This window comes from Capra hircus, chromosome 11 (genome assembly GCF_001704415.2).
Source record: "Capra hircus breed San Clemente chromosome 11, ASM170441v1, whole genome shotgun sequence".
Lineage (NCBI taxonomy): Eukaryota > Metazoa > Chordata > Mammalia > Artiodactyla > Bovidae > Capra > Capra hircus.
The window spans coordinates 68,175,067-68,196,763 of record NC_030818.1 but is presented as its reverse complement, the minus strand read 5'-3'; the positions used below and the strand labels follow the sequence as shown (position 1 = coordinate 68,196,763).

At 41.9% G+C, this 21,697-nt stretch overlaps 1 long non-coding RNA gene across 1 annotated transcript; it reads left to right on the top strand.

The window, feature by feature from the left end:
• LOC102189216 lies at nt 758-16,386 on the top strand. The gene is made up of 3 exons (XR_001296303.2): nt 758-997; nt 10,675-10,783; nt 16,304-16,386. It is a non-coding gene; the product is annotated as an uncharacterized LOC102189216 (long non-coding RNA).

The window sequence follows — 21,697 nt, the reverse complement described above, 5'->3', positions numbered from 1 at the left end:
GCCCCAGCACCTGTGATACTGCGAGGCCACAGGATTTCCTGCTGGGAGCCTTGTCTAGGGCACACTGCCTTGTGGCACTGTGCAGTTGTCTTTCTGTTCTAGCTGCTCCTTCCTAGAATTTTTCATCTCATGTTACAGTGCTGTGGATATTTCCCGGGATGGCATGAGTGAGCCATGGGGACAAGCCACTCACCAGTAGCTTATAGTAAGCTGGTCTAACAGAGTAAACAATGTAGGACTATCTCCTGGAAGGAAGAAAACGAATATATCCTGGAGCGCTTATGTAGCAGGGACTGTATTTGCCTTTTCACACGTTAGTTCATTAGATTCCCACAGCTGGTCCTGTGAGCTAGGTTTGAATTATCCTTTTATAGAGAGGAGGAAACTGGTTCAACAGGGTAAATGGTGTGCATCACTTCTTACAGCAAGAATGTCAGAGCAAGTGATCTCAGAGGCCCTACTAAAGTTCCATTGCAGGACTTGGGCAAGAAAGAGACAGTAAGAGTCAGCCCTTTTCTAGAGTATGAGGTGCTCAGGACCACCCAGAGGATAAGAGTGAAGGCATATTACACTAAAACCCTCTCCATATCCCAGTCTCTTGGCTACACCTGCCATGTGTATAAGGCAAAAAAGCAGGTTAAGTGATGGAGCACTGAAGGGCAGCCTTTGAGACCCTAGAAGTCCGCAAAGACAAAGAAGGATCACCACTCCCAATACACACTTTGCTTTGGTCATGGATGGGTTAATGGAAAGACTTGTGTATCAGACTGGGGCCTTTTTTTAGCACCATCTGGCAGAAGCCACCTCTCCTGCACCTGCTCCATGTACAAACCATTGCTCATTTGCCAGTCAGCAGTGTGAAAGAAGTGTGGTGAGTATAAGTTAGGTTTACTGCTATCTCAGAGAGGTGTTCTCTGAACTCCATCCTGAGAATGACAACCTGTACCCACTGCTCATTGTTTGTAGGACTGCAAGAGACCCGAGTAAAGGAACAAAGGTATTAGCCCTCTCTCCATTTTCTTTTGTTTTCTTTCTTTTTGTAAAATCTTGAACTTGGCTAGAGCAGAAGATAAACACATTCCCGGGATAAGGCAAACTGATAAAGGCCCAGGTATTTTGAAGTCGTTCCTCAAAGCCCAGGACTTTGTAGGTAAATATTCCCTGGTTTTGAACAAGGTAGGTAGCTGTTGTGTTTCAGATTGAGAGAGCAGATGAGCCTTGTTAGTTGACCCTGGGCCACTTTAAATGGAAGGTGTGTTTTTCCTTCCTCTTTGCTGCCAAAGCAATTCTTTCTGTCCTGTCTTAGGACCTTAGTTTGAAACCTACAAGGCATGGTCCCCCAGATGCTTATTTGGAGAAATGTCTTCTATTTTGTCAGTGCAGTTTACACACCACAGTGACAAATAAGTTTGCCTTCATACCAGTAAAATCCACATGTAAAGGATGATGAGCTCTCCATGAGAGTAAACCTAGAAAGTGTAAATTTGTTGCCCAAATGGTTGAGGACACTCCAAGCACTAATCAGATGTCTGGGAGCAGTCTCAAGAAGAAAAGGCTGGAACATGGTTGTAATTTAGGTTGAGTGATAAAGCAGTTTAGAGTCTAAACTGAGCAGAAGGGGTTTGGCCATCTTTGGAAGTAGAGAATTGGCCCTGGTACTACCTAAGGAAGGGCAGGCCTTATCTGAGGGAACTTGAGCACTGTGATGGCCTTGATCAAACTGCTCCTGCAGCAGGGAAGGGGGCCCTGCCATATAGAGAGATGTGACTTTAGGTTGATTAATTTTGTTCTCAGTTTCTGTTAACCAAGCACTCTTTAGCCCTTGAGGAAAAGATCAGCCAGTCAGGCCAATTCAAGCATTCTAGTCCATTAGAATGTCCACAGTTCCTTGGTATGAATCTTTACATTGGCATTTGGTTTGTATGCCTTGCAACCTCTGTGTGAACTTGGTTAATAGGTGTTTTAGAGGTGGATCCCTTCACATGGGATGGCTTAAAGGTGTAAGGCCCAGATCTGGGTCTTGTTAAATCAGCAAGAAATTAAGTTGGGGAGGAGGGGCAGGAAGCCAGCTTTGCCAAGGAAATACTACCCTTGTCTTATTGTTGACCTTCCTTTTGCAATCACGTTCAGGAAAATTATCAGCACAAGGCAGAAAGTGTTAAATTCTAGTTGAGGGATACAGGCATCAAGTGCTATGGATTCCAAGGTGGGGGGAGATCGCTGTGAGAGGTTAAAGAAAAGATGGTGTCACAGAAGAGGTGGGTGAGATTTGCCAAATGGATAGGATTTCAATAGATGGAGATGTTGGAGACGGAGAAGAAATATCCTCTGCCATTTCAGTGAAGTCCCTCTAGAGCTGATGTAAAATGTATGGTCATCTGATCTCTTAGCTGTTAAGCCAAAGAAAAAAAACACTGTTGTGGCAGGAGAGGGAGTGGTAGGCCCCAGAGAAAAGGAAAGAAAATGAACTGTTTAGTCAGCAGCTTGTTTATTTAACATGTCTTGGGTTTTTAGTATGTGCCAGGCACTGAGCTATGTCCGGGGGATATAGAAGTGAACAAAACAAATGAAAGCCCTACCTTTCTCTCTAGTGAGGAGAAAGACTATGGAAGGAAGGTGGGAAAGAAGAAGGGTTGGATGAAGGGCTATATAGTATGTCAGATGTGCTGTGGAGAAAATAAAGGGTTGGGGAAGTTGGAGGATGTACTGAGGTTTTTTTCTTAAAAAATTTTTTTCTTTTATTCTTTTAAATGTTTAATGAATTACGTACAAGCTAATATAAAGGTAAAATATATGTGCAAGCTAAAGACTCAGATCTGGGCCTTTGATCATTTTCTGTGAGAAGGGGGAGCTGACCAGGTGGTGACCCAAAAGATAAAATTTGTCTGTGAATATGACTCGCTGCCTGGGGAAAAGTAAGCCATGATATATGAATAAAGCACTTCTGAAAGCAAGAAAAACCAGGTGCAATGATAGAGGAAAACAGAATTGTACTCTAAACCTCTAAATATGAATATTATGGTTCTAAAAAAATAGGTGTTGACCTTGTGAGATGTGATAGACCTAAGCAGGGAAAGAGGAAAGAGCTAAAGAAACGCCTCTGCTCCTTTTCCTGCTCAGGGCGGGTGGGTCTGGGGGAGGGGAGGAAGTCAGGCCTTGAGACAAGGTGGCTGTGGAATCTGCTGAGACCACATGTGTTTCCTCGAGAGGTTCACTGTTCACAGATGTGCCTGTGAAGCTGGAGATACAAAGTTCAGGAGGGAGCTCAACCTGCTCACCTTGTATGTCACAGCACTGTTTTTTCTTTTCCTTTTTTATTAAAAATTGGGGAAAAAAATTGAGGTATAGTTACTTTATAATGTTGTGTTGGTTTCTGCTGTACAACAAAGTACGGTTTGTTGTATGTGTATGTCTGTGTGTATACATATATCCTCTCCTGTTTGGACCTCCCACCCTTTCCACCTCTCTAGGTCACCACAGAGCACGAGATGAGCTCCCTGTGCTATGCACAGCAGGTTCCCACTAGCTGTCTGTTTTACACATGATAGTGTATATTTGATGGCAGTTATCTGAACTGAAAAGTCTGGTCCTGACCAACCCTGCAGTGAGAAATGGCAACCCATGCCAAGATTCTTGCCTAGCAAATTGCATGAGCAGAGGAGCCTGGCAGGCTGCAGTCCATGGGATCTCAAAGAATAAGGCGTGACTGAATGACTGAGCACAGTGTATGTATGTTAACCCCAGTATTCCAGTTCCCCCGCCCCCATCTCCCCACCTCCTGTCCACATGTCCACTCTTGACCTCTGTGTTTCTACTCCTGCCCTGTGGAGAGGCTCATCTTTGCCATGTTTCTGATTCCATATGTATATGCATTAATAGATGATATTTGTTTTTCTGATTTACTTCACTCTGTATGATAGATTCTATGTCTATCCATGTCTCTACAAATGATTCAGTTTTTGTTCCTTTTTATGGCTGAGTAATATTCCATTGTGCCCATCTTTGCATGAAATGTTCCTTGGTATCTCTTAATTTTCTTGAAGAGATCACTAGTCTTTCCCATTCTGTTGTTTTCCTCTATTTCTTTGCATTGATCGCTGAGGAAGGCTTTTTTATCCCTCCTTGCTATTCTTTGGAACTCTGCATTCAAATGGGTATATCTTTCCTTTTCTCCTTTGCTTTTCACTTCCTTTCTTTTCACAGCTATTTGTAAGGCCTCCTCAGAGAGCCATTTTGCTTTTTTGCATTTCTTTTTCTTGGGGATGGTCTTGATTTCTGTCTCCTGTACAATGTCACGAACCTCCATCCATAGTTCATTAGGCGCTCTGTCTATCAAATCTACTCCCTTAAATCTACTTCTCACTTTCACTGAATAGTCATAAGGGATTTGATTTAGGTCATACCTGAAAGGTCTAGTGGTTTTCCCCACTTTCTTCAATTTCAGTCTGAATTTGGCAATAAGGAGTTCATGATCCTAGCCACAGTCAGTTCCCAGTCTTGTTTTTGCTGACTGTATAGAGCCTCTCCATCTTTGACCACAAAGAATATAATCAATCTGATTTCGTTGTCTACCATCTGGTGATGTCCATGTGTAGAGTCTTCTCTTGTGTTGTTGGAAGAGGATGTTTGCTATGACCAATGTGTTCTCTTGGCAGAACTCTATTAGTCTTTGCCCTGCTTCATTCCGTATTCCAAGGCCAAATTTGCCTGTTACTCCAGGTGTTTCTTGATTTCCTACTTTTGCATACCATCCCCCTATAATGAAAAGGACATCTTTTTTGGGTGTTAGTTCTAGAAGGTCTTGTAGGTCTTCATAGAATCGTTCCACTTCAGCTTCTTCAGCATTACTGGTTGGGGCATAGACTTGGATTACCGTGATATGGAATGGTTTGCCTTGGAAACAAACAGAGATCGTTGTGTTGTTTTTTAGATTGTATCCAAGTACTGCATTTCAGACTCTTTTGTTGGCTATGATGGCTACTCCATTTCTTCTGGGGGATTTCTGCCCGCAGTAGTAGATATAATGGTCATCTGAGTTAAATTCACCCATTCTAGTCCATCTTAGTTCACTGATTCCTAGAATGTTGATGTTTACTCTTGCCATCTCCTGTTTGACCACTTCCAATTTGCCTTGATTCATGGACCTAACATTCCAGGTTCCTATGCAATATTGCTCTTTACAACATCGAACCCTGCTTCCGTCACCAGTCCCATTCACAGCTGGGTGGTGTTTTTGCTTTGGCTCCATCCCTTCATTCTTTCTGGAGTTATTTCTCCACTGATCTCCAGTAGCATATTGGGCACCTACTGACCTGGGGAGTTCATCTTTCAGTGTCCTATCTTTTTTCCTTTTCATACTGTTTATGGTGTTCTCAGGGCAAGAATACTGAAGTGGTTTGCCATTCCTTTCTCCAGTGGACCACATTCTGTCAGACCTCTCCACTATGACCTTCCCGTCTTGGGTGGCCCCACACGGCATGGCTTAGTTTCATTGAGTTAGACAAGGGTGTGGTCCGTGTGATCAGATTGGCTAGTTGTCTGTGATTGTAGTTTCAGTCTGTCTGCCCTCTGATCCCTTCTCTTAGTGCCTCCCGTCTTACTTGGGTTTCTCTTACCTTGGACATGGGGTCTCTCTTCACGGCTGCTCCAGCAAAGTGCAGCCGCTGCTCCTACCTCTGATGTGGGGTGGCACCTCTCGGCCACCGCCCTTGCCCTCGGGCGGCCGTGCTTGTGTGCCATAGCAGCCGTCTATGTACCACATCTGCTTTATCCATTCATCTTTTGATGGACTTTTAGGTTGCTCTTTGTCCTGGCTATTGTAAATAGTGCTGCAGTGAACACTGGGGTACACATGTCTTTTTGCATTCTTGCTCTCTCAGGGTATATGCCCAGTATTAAGATTGCTAGGTTATATGGTAGTTCTATTTTTAGTTTTTTAAGAAACCTCTGTACTGTTCTCCATAGTGGCTGTACCAGCTTACATTCCCAGCAACAGACAACACTGTTTCCTGACCAAGACTCAGAGCTATAAAGTTTATCATACTACTTGGTGCCAGAGGTGAAACTGGGACAAAAATATTGGCACTGGAAAAATGTTTTTATGACTTACAGAATAGTAGAAGTAAAAACTTGTGGTTGAGGCGAGAGCAAAGGTGGGTAGTATGAATACTAGTGTTAGTAGATAGTACCCCCAGAACATGGCTGAGAGATGTACAACAGGGCCTCAAAAGTCTACACTGACCTGTAACAACAGTCAGAGTCAGTAGTCATCTCTCTCCTCTTTGAAGCTGGGGAAACTGGTGTGGCTTAGCTGAATTGGCTTAGCTCATCTTACACACTGGCTTTACCTGTCTCCTCCTCCCCTCTGTTAATGATAAGGTTAGGGGAACTTTAAAGGACTTCTTAATTGGGGGCAGGGGGGTGTAGAGATCACACTTGTGTTCTTGGCTGTCCCTCCCTGTTCTCCTGTTCCTCTCTAGGTCTGTCCTTGGGCAAGTCTCTCTCCCTCTTGGAGTTCTGGCTTCCTTTCTGTGCACAAAGGACTTGAATTGATCTCTGTTGTTCCCTCTGACATTCTGTAAAGAGATTGGGGCCCCATCATCTTAACCCAACCTGCTCATTTGGACAGAGCTTGGTCACTTAGAGATAGTTGGGTGTCATCCTTTTCTGAACAGTGTTTTCCTTTTTTTGCTTCCTCTGCCACAGAAGAGGCAATGGGAATAAGCACAAGAGAAGTTCTGTGGGGACCTGAGAAGTGGCATCTTGCCCAGACACTAATGGGCAGTGGAGACCACCAGCTTTGTAGTCTCAGTCTGTGGTTTTGAAGAATCTTCAGATTGGTCAATAATTTCTGCATGTGGTCTGGCTTTGCCCATGAGACATGATAAACATCAAGCATACTGTTTGACCTAAAAATGGCAGCCCCCTCGCCTGTCTGAGGTACTGATCCTATGTGCACTCACTTCTTTCCACTCCCACTGGCACTGCCTTAGTTCAGCCCATCTTCATCTCTTACCACAATGACTGCAGGTCATTATGGTCATCTGGTCTTCCTGCATGCACTTTCGTTTAGCTGTTTAGCGACTAAGTTGTGTCTGACTCTTTGCGACCCCATGGACTGTGGCCCGCCAGGCTCCTCTGTCCATGGGATTTCCCAGGCAAGAATACTGGAGTGGATTGCTGTTTCCTTCTCCAGAATGCATACACTTTAAGCCTCTTTAAGTCTTCCCCGAATATGCCTGTCTCCTATACAGCCCTGGTCATGTTACTTCCCTGCTTAAAACCCATCAGTGGCACCTCATTGTCTTCAGATATTTATTGGCAACTAATATGTACCAGTGTCTCCAACCCCTGGGGGACACAAAGGGAGACCCAGCTCCTGCCTTTGCATGACAAGTAGGGCCTTGATCACCTGATTCTAATTTCCCCATCCATCCTCATCTCTTCCACACCACTTTTCCCACCCTCTATTCTCAATCCACATAGCCATGGCTTCTCTCTCTCCTCTGTACCTTTGCCCATGATGCTATCACTGCCTGAACATTCTTTCCTTCCCCACTTCCCCTGACCTGGTTCTATTTACTCTTCAGGTGTGCAGCTCAGGCATCACTCTTCCCTAACTCTCTGTGTGCCACCATGTTTGAAACAAGGCAGGCACACAGCAAGAAGGGCAGTCACACTCAACACCCACACAGTGCCTCACTGTACTTGATCTTGGCTCTCCGCCTCCAACTGTGAACTTCTCAAAGGCAGGGAAATGGGTCTGATTTGCCTTTGTGTTCTCAGACCCCATAGCACAGTGCTTAAAACCTCGGCAGTATTCTATAAATGTTTGTTGAGTGGGTAAATGAATAAATGATTAACGGATGAGTGCTCTGATCTGGAGCTTGCCATGACAAGCCTGAAGAACAGTGCCCTGGCTTACAGGTTCCTCTGCTTCTAATGGATCCTCTTTTTATTCTGCGGGCTTCCCTGGTGGCTCAATGGTACAGGATCTGCCTACCAGTATAGGAGATGCAGCTTCTATCCCTGGGTCAGGAAGATCCCCTGGAGAAGAAAATGGCAACCCACTCCAGTATCCTTGCATGGGAAATCCCATGACAGCAGAGCCTGGCGAGTAGCGCACATGGCTGTGTGGCGGGTCCATGGGTTGCGAAAGAGTTGGACATTATTTACTGACGAAACAACTTTTATCTTGTGGTTCTCCCAGGGAGATTTCTTATAGTGTTCAAGATGTAGCCTTAGACTGTTTTGCTGAACTGAATTGTTCAATGTGGGTGGAAAACCCATGGGGCAATGGGGAATTCACAGGTGATCTTCAGAGTCACAAGTGAAACAGCACCTACCATCTTATATGGTAATGCTTAGACCCCAAGTTTGTTAAATCTTGTTGTTAATTTGGTCCAAGGCTGTTTAAGACAGGGCTCTGGGAATTCCCTGATGGTTCAGTGGTTAGGACTCCGCACTTCCACTGCAGGAGCCACAGGTTTGATCCCTGGTTCGTGGCAAATAGATGGGGAAACAGTAAAAACAGTGGCTGACTTAATTTTTGAGAGAGCTCGAAAATCACTGCAGATGGTGATTGCAGCCATGAAATTAAAAGATGCTTACTCCTTGGGAAGAAAGTTATGACCAACCTAGACAGCATATTAAAAAGCAGAGACAAAAAAATAAATAAATAAAAAGCAGAAACATCACTTTGCCACCAAAGATCCGTCTAGTCAAGGCTATGGTTTTTCCAATAGTCATGTATGGATGTGAGAGTCAGACTATAAAGAAAGCTGAGTGCCGAAGAATTGATGCTTTTGAACTATGGTGTTGGAGAAGACTCTTGAGAGTCCCTTGGACAGCAAGGAGATCCAACCAGTCCATCCTAAAGGAGATCAGTCCTGGGTGTTCATTGGAAGAACTGATGTTGAAACTGAAACTCCGATACTTTGGCCACCTGATGTGAAGAGCTGACTCATTTGAAAAGACCCTGATGCTGGGAAAGATTGAGGGCAGGAAGAGAAGGGGACGACAGATGATGAGATGAGATGGTTGGGTGGCATCACCGACTCAATGGACATGAGTTTGGGTAGGATCCGGGAGTTGGTCGTGGACAGGGAGGCCTGACGTGCTGCAGTCCATGGGGTTGCAAAGAGTCGGACATGACTGAGCAACTGAACTGAACTGGAGAACTAAGATCCTGGAAGCTGCACAGCATTGCCAAAAGAAAAAAAAAAAAAAAAGACCTTGTCTGCTCAGAATGTGTACATGGAGTCTTCCCCAGACCCCATTCCTTGAGTCGGTTCATGCCTCCTCTTTGCCTGGAAGAAAATCTACCAGTTATTAATGGAAATAGGTGATTTTCATACCAGCTTGTGAACTCTTTTGCAAACTGACCAATTTTCTGAGATTCTCAAGGACACAATCTGGCAGTGTCCCATCTGTCAACTAGCTCAGATTTTTTCAGTGACAAAACCGTGTTTCAAGCCAGGATGTCCTGACAGGAAACCTGAGAAAGGCAACACTCCTTCTTCCTGCCGCTGTGTTTCGTATGGATCTGTGGAAGCCACAATGGTGCAGTAGCTTCTGGCTACTTCTTTCAGTCTGTGGGGTTCATGATCCTCAGCCTGGTTGGGGTTTTCTCTGCGAATAAGCCAAGGCAGATGAATCTCACGGTGTCATTCCTGGGGATGCTGCGCATGTGAAATACATGTGGGCCTACGGTCTCTGTGGTGCCTGCTGCTCTGTGTTCCCAGCACATTTAGCAGCACTAGCTAAATGACAGTGTTCCAGCCCAGTACTCTGCGGGGCCGGGGCAGATTATATGGTTCTAGATGCCTGACTCCCTGCCAATCTCAACGTTGCTGAGAATGACTTGCTTTTTGACTCACATTTGATTTGAGCAGAACCTTTCATTGAACGCACCTGGCCATACATCTCAAATTTCCTGCATATTAGCCAAGGAATTCTAGCTACTGAAAGCTGAACACTATGACACTGTTATAACTAATTAACACCCTGAGAGGTTAGTGAATCGTGTGTGGATTACATTACCCAGAGTTTGAACTCTTGCTATGATCTTTATAATGTAAAAGCTATTTCTCAAAAGTCTTTAAAAAGAGAGAAACTAGAGAAAACCATCCCTGTAAATCGTATTTCTGAACACAGCTAATCATGAAAATGTTCACAACTTAGTGATATAGTTGATAGCTTGCAAATGGATTTAAAAGAACAAAACAAATGAGTCCAGACACATTTATGAGCTGAAGATGTCCTAACGGGGGATTAGAGATTGAGGGCCGGAGCTGGGTCTCACATTTGTTTTTGTCCCCAGCACAGGGCCTCAGACAGCCATGGATACATATTAGGTATCAATTGACAGTCACTGAATTACTAAATGGAAATTTACTGGGGCTCTCTGCTCTGCTAAACTCTACACAATTAGCCCTGCCCCATGGGATTCTTAGCACGAGCAGATACTTTATGAGAGTTGTCACTCCGAGTTGATTGGATAGACAAAGTGAAACCAAGGGATTGTGTTTAAAACCAAATACATTTACTCTGCTAAATTTTTATAACTGAGATATTCTACTTTGGATGAAGCTGGATAAAATGACCCCTAGCTTGAGGTTTGTAGGTTTAGGAAAATATAGTTGCTGGTTTTGTTTTGTTTTGTTTTGTTTGAAGACGCTGAAATGAACACAGCAGGCCAGCTGGCAGGAAGTCAGACTGCGGTCCTTGCCTCAGAGGATGACACAGGCCAAAGGAGAGAAGCAAAACAAGGCAGCCTGAGCAAGTAAGTCATTTTGCAAAGCTTTGCAGAGCTTTCCAGGTTTTTCTGGAAAAAGGAAGAAAAGAAAGAGGAAAGGGCAGGAAGAGGACTGGTTAACAACTGGCTACAGAAATGCTGATGAGTAGCTTTGTGTTGGTTTTGTTTTTCTAAGTTAGGAGTACGGAAAGAGGGCGTGCTTGGCCTGGCACTGCTTCCAGGCCGGGCCATCTTCCTGATCTCTGTGCTGACGCTGTTGTTCCAGCCACTGGAGAAATCCTGAGGCCTACACACTCCATGTATCTCGTTGAAAAGCGGATGCAGACTGCCTTCCAAAGACGTCTAAGGCGTGTGGAAGAGCAGAAAGGACAAAGTTTTGTTTTATTTTATTTTGCTTTTAAAATGTTTATGTGTATTTACTTTTTTGAATTGGTAATTCACATACATGGCTCAAAACTAAAATAGTATAAAAAGGTATATAACAAAAAGTTGGCACAACTGAGCGACTGAACTGACTGAATGAAAAGTCTCTCTCCTGTTCCTGTACCCCATCTGCCCATTTCCCCCATCCTAAATAGAAAACTATTTGTTACTAGGTTTTGTTTACCCACTAGTGATGTTTCTGTGCATGTGTGTGCATGCTCAGTCCCTCAGTCATGTCTGACTCTTTGCAACCCCATGGACCATGGCCTGCCAGGATCCTTGGTCCATGGAATTTTCCAGGCAAGAATACTGGATACTGGAGTGACTTGCCATTTCCTACTCCAGGAGATATTCACAACCCAGTGATTGAACCTGTGTCTCCTGCATTGGCAGGCAGATTCTTCACCACTGAGCCACCTGAGAAGCCTTTTATGCATATACAAGCTAAAATATATATATTCTTTACTCCATTCTAACAAATGGTGCCATGCTATACAAACCTTTTGCACCTTGTTGGGTTCCCCATCCTCCACCCCCACTTAACACTATATCTTGGAAACATTTCCTTCTAAGTGTACAGAGAGCATTCTCAGTTTTATTTTTGTGGCTGCAGAATTTTATACTGTATGAATGTAGTGTAATTTATCTGGTTCTCCTGAAGGAGGTTTAGGTTATTTCCAATGTTTTGGTATTATGAATAAGGGCATGGTCATTAAAAACAGATGTGACTTCAAATCCTAGTCTGATGCTTGACTTTAGGCCTTCATTTCCTAATCTGTAAAGTGGGGATTATTTTATATTTTTATTATCTGTCTCATAACATTATTGTGAAAGATTACATAATACATAAAGAACTTGAGAAATAGTAGGTACCCAGTGAAACCAATATATTATACCTTGCAATCAAGCATATTAGAATTTTATCTTGAAGAAGAAGATACTTTGATTATTCCTAATTTGAGTAATCACATACATTTAAATACTTTTTTTCAGAACCAATGTATATTTATTATTTTTAAAAATCCAGATAAGCAAAAAGAGGAAAATACAGATAGCCTATAGTGGCGCTAGTGGTAAAGAACCTGCCTGCCAATTCAGGAGACATAAGAGATGTGGGTTTGATCCCTGGGTTGGAAATAAGAAGACCCACTGGAAGAGGATATGGCAGCCCACTCCAGTATTCTTGCCTAGAGAATCCCTGGGGCAACTACAGTCCATAGGGTCGCAAAGAGTTGGAAATGACTGAAGTGAATCAGCACATAATTGTACCACTGAAAAAAATTACTTATATGTTTTGATCTGTCTTTTGAGTTATTTCTCTAACCAAATGTGCATATAGTATAAAATTCTGAATGAAATGGTACAGTACATACTTTTTTATAACCTGCCTTCTTCAATTAACTGTGCTTGCAATCATCTCTCCATGTCATAAAATATTTTTCTCATTGTTTTTAATGACTGCCTAGTATGTCATCCTTTGGAGTTACAATAATTTATAATTTATTAAAAATTCTCTCTGGGTAGAGAATTTACTTATACATAAGTATTTAATCTCTCTAGAATTAATGGTGAGTCATGATATGAGTTAAGTAATATAAATTATTATTACTTTTTACAAATGGTTAATCAGCAACTTGCCTGACATCCTTTATTGAACAAGCCACACTTACCCTACTAGTTTGAAATGCTATCTTAATCATATTCTAAATCCTTATATAAGCATAGATAGAATTGATTTTAGATTTTATTCTATTCTGTAGATTGACTTCTCTATTCTCATGTAGTAATCACAATTTCATTAAAGCACACTTAAATATCTACTGGTATAAGTCCCTCATTACATTTTTTTTTTCCAAGAATGTTTTGACCATTTTAATTTTCTTATTTTTCTCAAAATGTTAGAATAATTTTTATAGATTCTAGAAAAGTAGAATTGGATGAAAAATTGAATTGTATTTAATTTAAACATCCTTTTGGGGATGTTTTTGTTTCCTATGGCTGCTATAACAAATGACCAGACTTTATGGCTTAACAACAGAAATGAATTCTTGTAGTTCTGAAGGCCAGAAGTCTGAAATCTGTGTCACTGAGTCGAACTCCAGGTGTCAGCAATGCCACGCTCCATCTGGAGGCTGGAGGGGAGAATCCATTCACTGCCTCTTCTAGTTTCTGGTGGCTACTGGCCTTCCTTGACTTTGAAGATACTTTGATTGCTCCCAGTTAAATAGGAATGCGTGTGTGCTAAGTCTTGTCCAACTATTTGCATCCAGGGATTGAACCCAGGTCTCCCTTACTGCGGGCAGATGGTTTACCATCTGAGGGGACCATTTTTCAGTTTCCCACAGGGAAAAATTGACATCTTTATAATTGAGATATTGTGATTTATTATAATAAAAAAGTATATTTTGTCTTCATCCCATTTCTAAAACTGTTGGAATTTCTAAATGATAAGAGCAGGGCTTCTCTGGTGGCTCAGTGGTAAAGAATCCACCTGCCAATGCAGGAGACATGGGTTTGATCCCTGTTCCAGGAAAGTCCCACATACCACAGAACAGCTAAGCCTCTGTGCCACAACTATTGAGCCTGTGCTCTAGAGCCCGGGAGCCACAGCTGCTGAGGCCATGTGCCACAACCACTTTACTCCCTGTGCAGCAGTGAAGCCTGTGAGCTGTGAAGCCCATGCTCTGCAACAAGAGAAGTCGCTGCAATGAGAAGCCTGTGCACCACGAGAAGAGAGTGCCCCCGGTCACCATAACCAGCAAAAGTCTACGTAGCAATGAACACCCAGCACAGCCAAAACTAAATTAAAAAAAAAAAAAATTATTAAAAAGAAGAAACACTTTCAAGTAATAAGAGCAAAAAAGGTGTCTTGATATGCATAACAATCCCCTTTGAACCACACTGGAGTTTATGTTAATGAGGTGACTTCTGGAAAGCATCTAAAGATGAGAGCTGGTTGCCAGGGGAACAAACCATGTGATTAGAAGGTTGGAACTTTGCGTCCTAGTCACCCAGAAGGGGAGAGGGGCTGAAGGTTAAATCAGTCACCAAAGACCAATGATTTAGTCAATCATACCTATGTAATGAAGCCTCCATAAAAAGTCCGAAAGGATGAGATTTGGAGAGGTTCCAGTTTGGTTATTCAGAATTTTCTACTTGGCAGGAGGGTGGCATATGCCATACTCCATGGGGACAGAAATTACTGTGTTCTGGACCCTTCTAAACATTGTCCCCTGCATCTCTCTTTTTTTTTTTTTGTAGTAGAGCCCTTTTATTTTTTTATTATTATATATATTTTTAATTTTATCTATTTATTTTTGGCCACACTGGGTTTTCATTGCTGTGCTTAGGCTTTCTCTAGTTGCAGTGGGCTCTGGCTCCTCTTTGTTGTGGTGCTCCAGCTTCTCATAGCGGCTTCTTTTATTGTGGAGTATGGACTCTAGGTGTTTGCGTTTCTGTAGTTATGGCACAAGGCCTAGTTGCTCCAAGGCAAGTGGAACCTTCCTGGACTAGAAATCAAATCTGTGTCCCTTGTATTGGCAGGCAGATTCTTATTTACTGTGCAACAGGGAAGTTCATATTAATTCTGTTTTATGTTTTGTTGTTTTGGCCACAAGGCAGGTAAGATCTTAGCTCCCCGCCCAGGAATTGACCCCATGCCCCTGCACTGGAAGGCGTTGTTATAACCACTGGGCCAACAGGGAAGTCCCTCCCGTCTCTTCATCTGGCTATTCATTCCTATCCTTTAAAGTCTTTCATAATAAATTAGTAATCTAATAAGTAAATTGTTTTCCTGAGTTCCGTGACCCACTGTAGTAAAGTAATTGAATCAAAGGGGCAGGTGATGAGAACTTCCAATTTATAGCTGGTCACTCAGAAGCATAGGTAAGAATCTGGACTTGGAATTGGTGTCTGAAATAGGAGCAGTCTTGTAGACATGAGCCCTTAAACTATGGGATCTAACACCACCTCCTAGAAGATAGTGTCAGAATTATTTGTTGTCGGTATCCACTGAGAATTAAAGAAGTGTTTGGTGGCATTGGAAACACAGACATTGGAATAATCATTTTTCATGCAAATCAGAATGTTCCTTTAAATATTCTTTTAAGTCTTTGGGTAATGTTTGAGAGTTTTCACATAGGCTCTGAATGTTTTTGAGGGTTTTTTAAAAACCATTATATTTTCTAACTCTATGTTATCGGCATATAGAAAAATCTATCATTTTTTGTACATTTATTTTGTAGCTATTTTATAACTGGGATATACATAATTAACAATTTGTCTATTAATGCTAGGTGATTTTTCAGAAAATTTTCTAGTATTTTCAGGTAACGTAGCATATCATCTGCAAATATTGATACTTTTGTCTTCTTTCAAATATCTAGAGCTCTTATTTCTTGTCTTACTGCAGTGGCTAGAATTTATAGAAAAAATGTTTTAAAATAATGAGCATTCTTTCCTTGTTTTAGACTTTAAAGGAGTAACTCTAGAATTACTTCACTAAGTATGATCAAGGGACTTCCTTGGTGATCCAGTGGTTAAGAATCTGCCTTGAAAAAAAAAAAAAAAGAATCTGCCTTGAAAGGCAGGGAATAAGGGTTTGATCCCTGATTGGGGAACTAAGATCCCACATGCTTCGGGGCAACAAAGCCTACCCACCCCAACTAGAAGCCTGAGTGATGCAATTGTCTCATGAGAGTGTGTTCCTCGGTTCTTTGTCTCGTCACAACAAAGATTTGGAGTGACGGACGTCAAAGCCCCCTCGGCATGTCACAGCTCTCAGGTCTTGGATAGACCGTGTTATAGCTCTCAGGTCTCAAATGGACCATGTTATAGCTCTAAGACAAATCAGTGTTACAGCTCAGTGTTACAGCTCTATTTTATTTAGAAGATAGCAGGAAAATCCATCTTCGAGGCGTGAGGGCATGTCGATCTAAAGACACGAGAAGAGCGCCCCAGCGCATGGGGGAGAGAGAGGGAGAGAGAGAGCTGGCTTTGGCTCTTCTATTTATATGTTTATCTCTCCCTGGGCCTGTCCTATGTAAATTGGGCCAGCCTAGAGTGTTGCTTGTTTTACCTGGGGTCCTCACTCCGGTCCTCGGACCTTTTGTTTCATTTTCGCAGGCTTTTCCGTTCCTTGTCTTGGAGCCACCGCCATCTTGGACTCCTTTTCCCTGTTCTACCTACCTAACACAATGAAGACCCAGTGCAACCAAAAATAATAATAATAATAAATTGAAAGTTTTTTTAAAAAGTATAATCAAACTATTGTTTTGAAAATTTTATAAGATTCTGTGATCTTCTAATCATAAAGAGGTCTTCTATCAATGCCTTTGCTTCTAGATTTGAAATTGATTAGATCAGTTCTAAACAAGCAAACAGGTGACACTACTGGTAAAGAACCCTCCTGCCAGTGCAGGAGACATGAGATGCAGGTTTGATTCCTGGGTTGGGAAGATTGCCTGCAAGGGCATGGCAATCCACTCCAGTATTCTGGCCTGGAGAATCCTATGGACAGAGGAGCCTGGTGGGCTATAGTCCATAGGGTCACAAAGCGTTGGACATGACTGAAGCAACTCAGCACACACGCAAACAAACACAACTGATTCACTCTTTTCCTGCTTTGTTTTACCCTGCTTTCAAGCAAGAAGTGCCTGCTCTGCAACCTATACTTTGTTATTGTTTTAGTCATTAAGTCATGTCTGACTCTTTTGCAACCCAATGACTGTAGCCCTCCAGGCTCCCAGGCAAGAACAGTGGAGTGAGTTGCCATTTCCTTCTCCAGGGAATCTGCCTGACCAACCGATTGAGTGGATGTCTCCTGCATTGGCAGGCAGATTCTTTACCACTGAGCTACAGGGCCTCATATATCACAAACATATAATAAATTATTTAAAGAACTCACAGAATCTTTGCCACTGAGTATCTTGTATTCAGTGCCAGTCCAGTCCCACTTATAACCCTAAATATCTACTCTTATTACTAACTGTATTCAAACCTTTAGAAACCCTGTTCTCCATCTGTTAACCTGTGTTCTCAAAAGGGGACTGGGACAAAATGCAATGAAGGTTGTGGGTTGACTGCCTCTATGTTGGCAGATTGCTTTGGCATTCATGGAGGAACAGACCACTTTATTATTCAGAGAAAAAAAAAATTAAGGACTTCCCTGGCTGTCCAATGGTTAGGACTTTGTGCTTCCACTGCAGGAGGCAGGGATTCAATCCCTAGTCAGGGAACGAAGATCCTTCATGCCACAAAGTGCGGCCAGATACATAAATAAACATATTGAAACTATTAAAAAAAAAATTGTTGAATCCTTCTTCTCAGATGGCAGAGGTATTAGTTTCCTGTTGCAGCTATAACAAATTACCACAAACTTAATGGCTTAAAACGACCCAAATTAAAAAAAAAAAAAGACGCATGTTTATTATCTTACAGTTCTGGAGGTCAGAAGTCCTAAAACTGAGGTGTTAGCAGGTCTCTGTTTCTTCTGGAAGCTCCAAAAGAGAATCTGTTTCCTCCCCTTTTTCTAACTTCTAGAGGCCAAGTATATTTCTTGGCTATGGCCCTATTCTCCATCTTTAAAGCCAGTGATGTAGCATCTTCCAATCTCTTTATCTTTCTCTCTCTGACCATCCTGCCGTCTTCTCATATGAACCTTTGTGATTACACTGGGCCCACAAAGATAATACCCCCCATTTCATGATCCTTACCATAATCATACCTGTAAACTCTTGCCATAAAAAGTAACATGTTCACAAGTTCTGGTGATTAGGATAAGGCCTTCTCTGAATTGAAGTGAAGTGGCTCAGTCCTGTCCAACTTTTTGCGACCCCGTGGACTGTAGCCTGCCAGGCTCCTCTGTCCGTGGGATTCTCCAGGCAAGAATACTGGAGTGGGTTACCATTTCCTTCTCCAGGGGATCTTCCCAACCCATGGATCGAACCCGGGTCTCCTGCATTAGAGGCAGACGCTTTAACCTCTGAGCCACCAAGGCCTTCTCTACCATCAATATACCATAGTAGAGATACAACAGATTCCTGAAAAATAAAGTATCATTTCCCAGTAGTGCAGATCATCAATTTTCTTTCTTCTTCTTGATGTACTCATAGCTTACCAAATATTCACAGCATTGCACATGACAGTTTAGGAAATGAACTTTTTCAATATTAAAAGATTCATATTACTCTTAAATTTTCATAAATGTATCTGTGATGTGCATAATTCTTTGTCAAGTCAATATATATATAATCCTAGAATTATAAGTAGTTCTGTTTTATAGAAATTAATATGTCATTCTGTTTAAACTATTTGTTAAAAATTAAATAAAAGTTTGGATTTAAATGTTTGATATTCATTAATTATGATTTATATTTTTCCTTTTAATTTTTAAAAACCTTAAAAAAATTTTTTGGCCACATCACGTGGGATGTGGGATCTTAGTTCCCCGACCAAGGACTGAACCCTCACCCCCTGCAGTGGAAGCTCAGAGTTCTAACCACTAGGCTGCCAAGGAAGGCCCTTAACTTTAATATTTTTCAGTGTCTTGGAAGAAATATTATTTGTGAAAACTTGAAAAATAATTTAAATTTTTATATTTTACATTCATTGAAATTTTTGAGTTATTCAGATTTTATATACTTCAAATTCATTTTAATTTTTAATCCTTAGGTCTGCACTATGCTATAGAAATATAACACAAGCTAAAAATATAAATAAACTTTTTTTCGTATATCTTAAAAAGTAAAAGGTATAGGTGAGATTAATTTTTTTTAAGTATTTATTTATGTTTGGCTCCGCTGGGTCTTGGTTGCTGCTTGTAGGCTTTTTCTAATTGTCACAAGCACAGGCTTCTCATTGCGGTGGCTTCTGTTGTTGGGAAGCACTGGCTACTGGTGCTCGGGCTTCAGTAGTTTTGGCACACAGGCTTAGTTGCCCTGTGGCTTGTGGAATCTTCCTGGATCAAACCCGTGTCCCCTACCACCAAGGAAGTCTGGTGAAATTAATTTTAATAATACATTTTATTTACCAATGCATTCAAAATATTATCATTTCAGTATATAATAAATATATATTTCAATGAGAAATTGTGCATTTCCTTTTTTTTTCTGCAACAAGTCTTCAAAATTCATGTGTATTTTACACTTACCACACATCATTAGCTGAAGAAGGGAAAGGCTACCCACTCCAGTATTCTGGCCTGGAGAATTCCTTGGACTATATAGTCCATGGGGTCGCAAAGAGTCGCTCAGCACAACTGAACGACTTTCACACACACATCATTAGAGGTTTTGCCAAAATAAGCACAAGAGAAATAATTTCATGGACTGTATGATAATTTAAGAATCATGTTTCTGAGGACTTCCCTGGTGGCTTAGTGGTAAAAAATCCACCTGCCAATTCAGGAGACATGAGTTCTATCCCTGGTCCAAGAAGATCCTATATGCTGAGGAGCAACTAAGCCCGTAAGCCACAACTATTGAGCCTACGTGCCACAACTACTGAAGCCGGTGTGCCCTAGAGCCCATGCTCCACAACAAGAAAAACCACTGCAGTGCCCACGCACCATAACTAGGTAAAAGCCCACGCAACAACGAAAACTCAGAATAGTCAAAAAGAAATTTTTAAAAATTATTTTTTAAAAAGAATTATGTTTATTTTATTACTTTATATTGCTGGTCTTATCAAGATACACCCCCATTTATGTAAAATTAATTAAATTCAGTTGACTTCGGTGAAACTTTCAGTTATATAAAACCATAGTTCATATTTTGTGGTTTTGTTTTGATGCAGGTATGTGGCATTTGGTAAAGGGGCCTCCATTTACACTCTTGTCCCTGGCCCCACTCATGCTAGGACTGGGCCAGATGACTGTCTCCACCATGTGACCAGGTGCAACTGGAGGGGAGAACCTTTAGGCAACTTCTATAGCAGTGCTTACCACTGTGCCTTCTTATTCCTGAGTAGCTTCTCATGTTCCCTCTGTGATTCTCCTCAGCCGTTTCCCTTTCAATGAATAAATATTATTGACTAAATAAATTCACATAGGTTATTTTTGCTATCTGTCAAGCCTTTCACATATATATCTACTTGATATACAGTACGCACCATGAGGAAGGAAACTGCAGATAAGGAAACAGGCTGAGAAAGATTAGGTGACCTAAGTGTAACAGTTAGTAACCAGGGCTTCTCATTCTAAGTTGTTATTTTTTCTATTTCGTTTTGTTGCGATTCCATACAAGGCTCTGTGCTAGGCCCTGGAAGATGTAGCCATGGGAAATCAACTCTTTTTGCCTCAATCTTATGCTTCATTCCCTGGAGAAAGAAATGGGCTGTGTTGATGAAAAATAGAATATGTGGCAAAGGACAGGCCTGTTTTGATGAGCCCTTAGATGTCAACTTTGGGATTCTGTATTTTATTCTGGTGATAGTGTGAATCCCTGAAGAGTTTGCATACAAGAAAAAGGCCTGCTGGGAGCTCTGCATTAAAAAGAGGAAAAGTCAGGGACTTCCCTGTTGATCCAGTGGTTAAGAATCCACATGCCAACGCAGGGGACACAGGTTCAGGTAAGCCTGTGCGTCACAAATGTTGAGACCATGTTCTAGAGAAAGCCCATATGCAGCAATGAAGACCCAGTGCAGCCATAAATAAATAAAGAGTGCTTTAAAAAGTAGTATATAAATACTCAATTTGTGTGTGTGTGTGGTCAGTCATGTCCGACTCTTTGTGACCTCATGAACTGTAGCTCGCCAAGCTCCTCTGTCCTTTTCCAGGCAAGAATACTGGAGTGGGTTGCCATTTCATACCCCAGGGGATCTTCCCGACCCAAGGATCAGACCCAAGGATCAAACCCAAGTCTCTTGCATCTCCTGCATGGGCAGGTGGATTCTTTACCACTGCGGGACCTGAGAAAATAGTAGAATATTTTTTTAAAAAATAGGAAAAGCAAGGAGCATGGAAACCAGATAAAAGTCTTTTTAACAGTCCAAGAGAGACTCAGCCAGGGTGGAGGCAGGAATGAAAATCAAGAGACATCTGTGGGACACAGCCTGGCTGTAGAATCTGTAGAAACGGACCACTGATTGGCCGTGGAAGGTCAGGGGCATGGGTAAAGTCAAACAAACCATACTTTTTATCTTGGAAAGAGTGTTTTTGTTCACATAAGCATTGCAGTCACAAGGATAAGGTGGTCAAGAGGGGTAAGGCAGGAGCAGGTGGGAGTGATGGAAAGTTAGAGAAGTGTTTTCTTGGATTATATTGAGATACTGTGGGACATCCAGGTACAAATAACTGGTCAGTTGTTGCTCAAATCAGTTCTGTAGCTCAAGAGAGAGTTTTCGACTGGGGGTAGGATTTAAGAGACTTTTGTGCTATAAGAGACTTTTGAGACATTGGAGTTATGGGAGTGAAGGAAGGCACGAAGGAGAAAAGAAGAAGACCAAAGGAAAAAGCCTCAGGAGAGGACATCTTTGCGAACCGAGAGGGAAAATAGGAAGTGAGGGAGGTGGAAGAGTAGC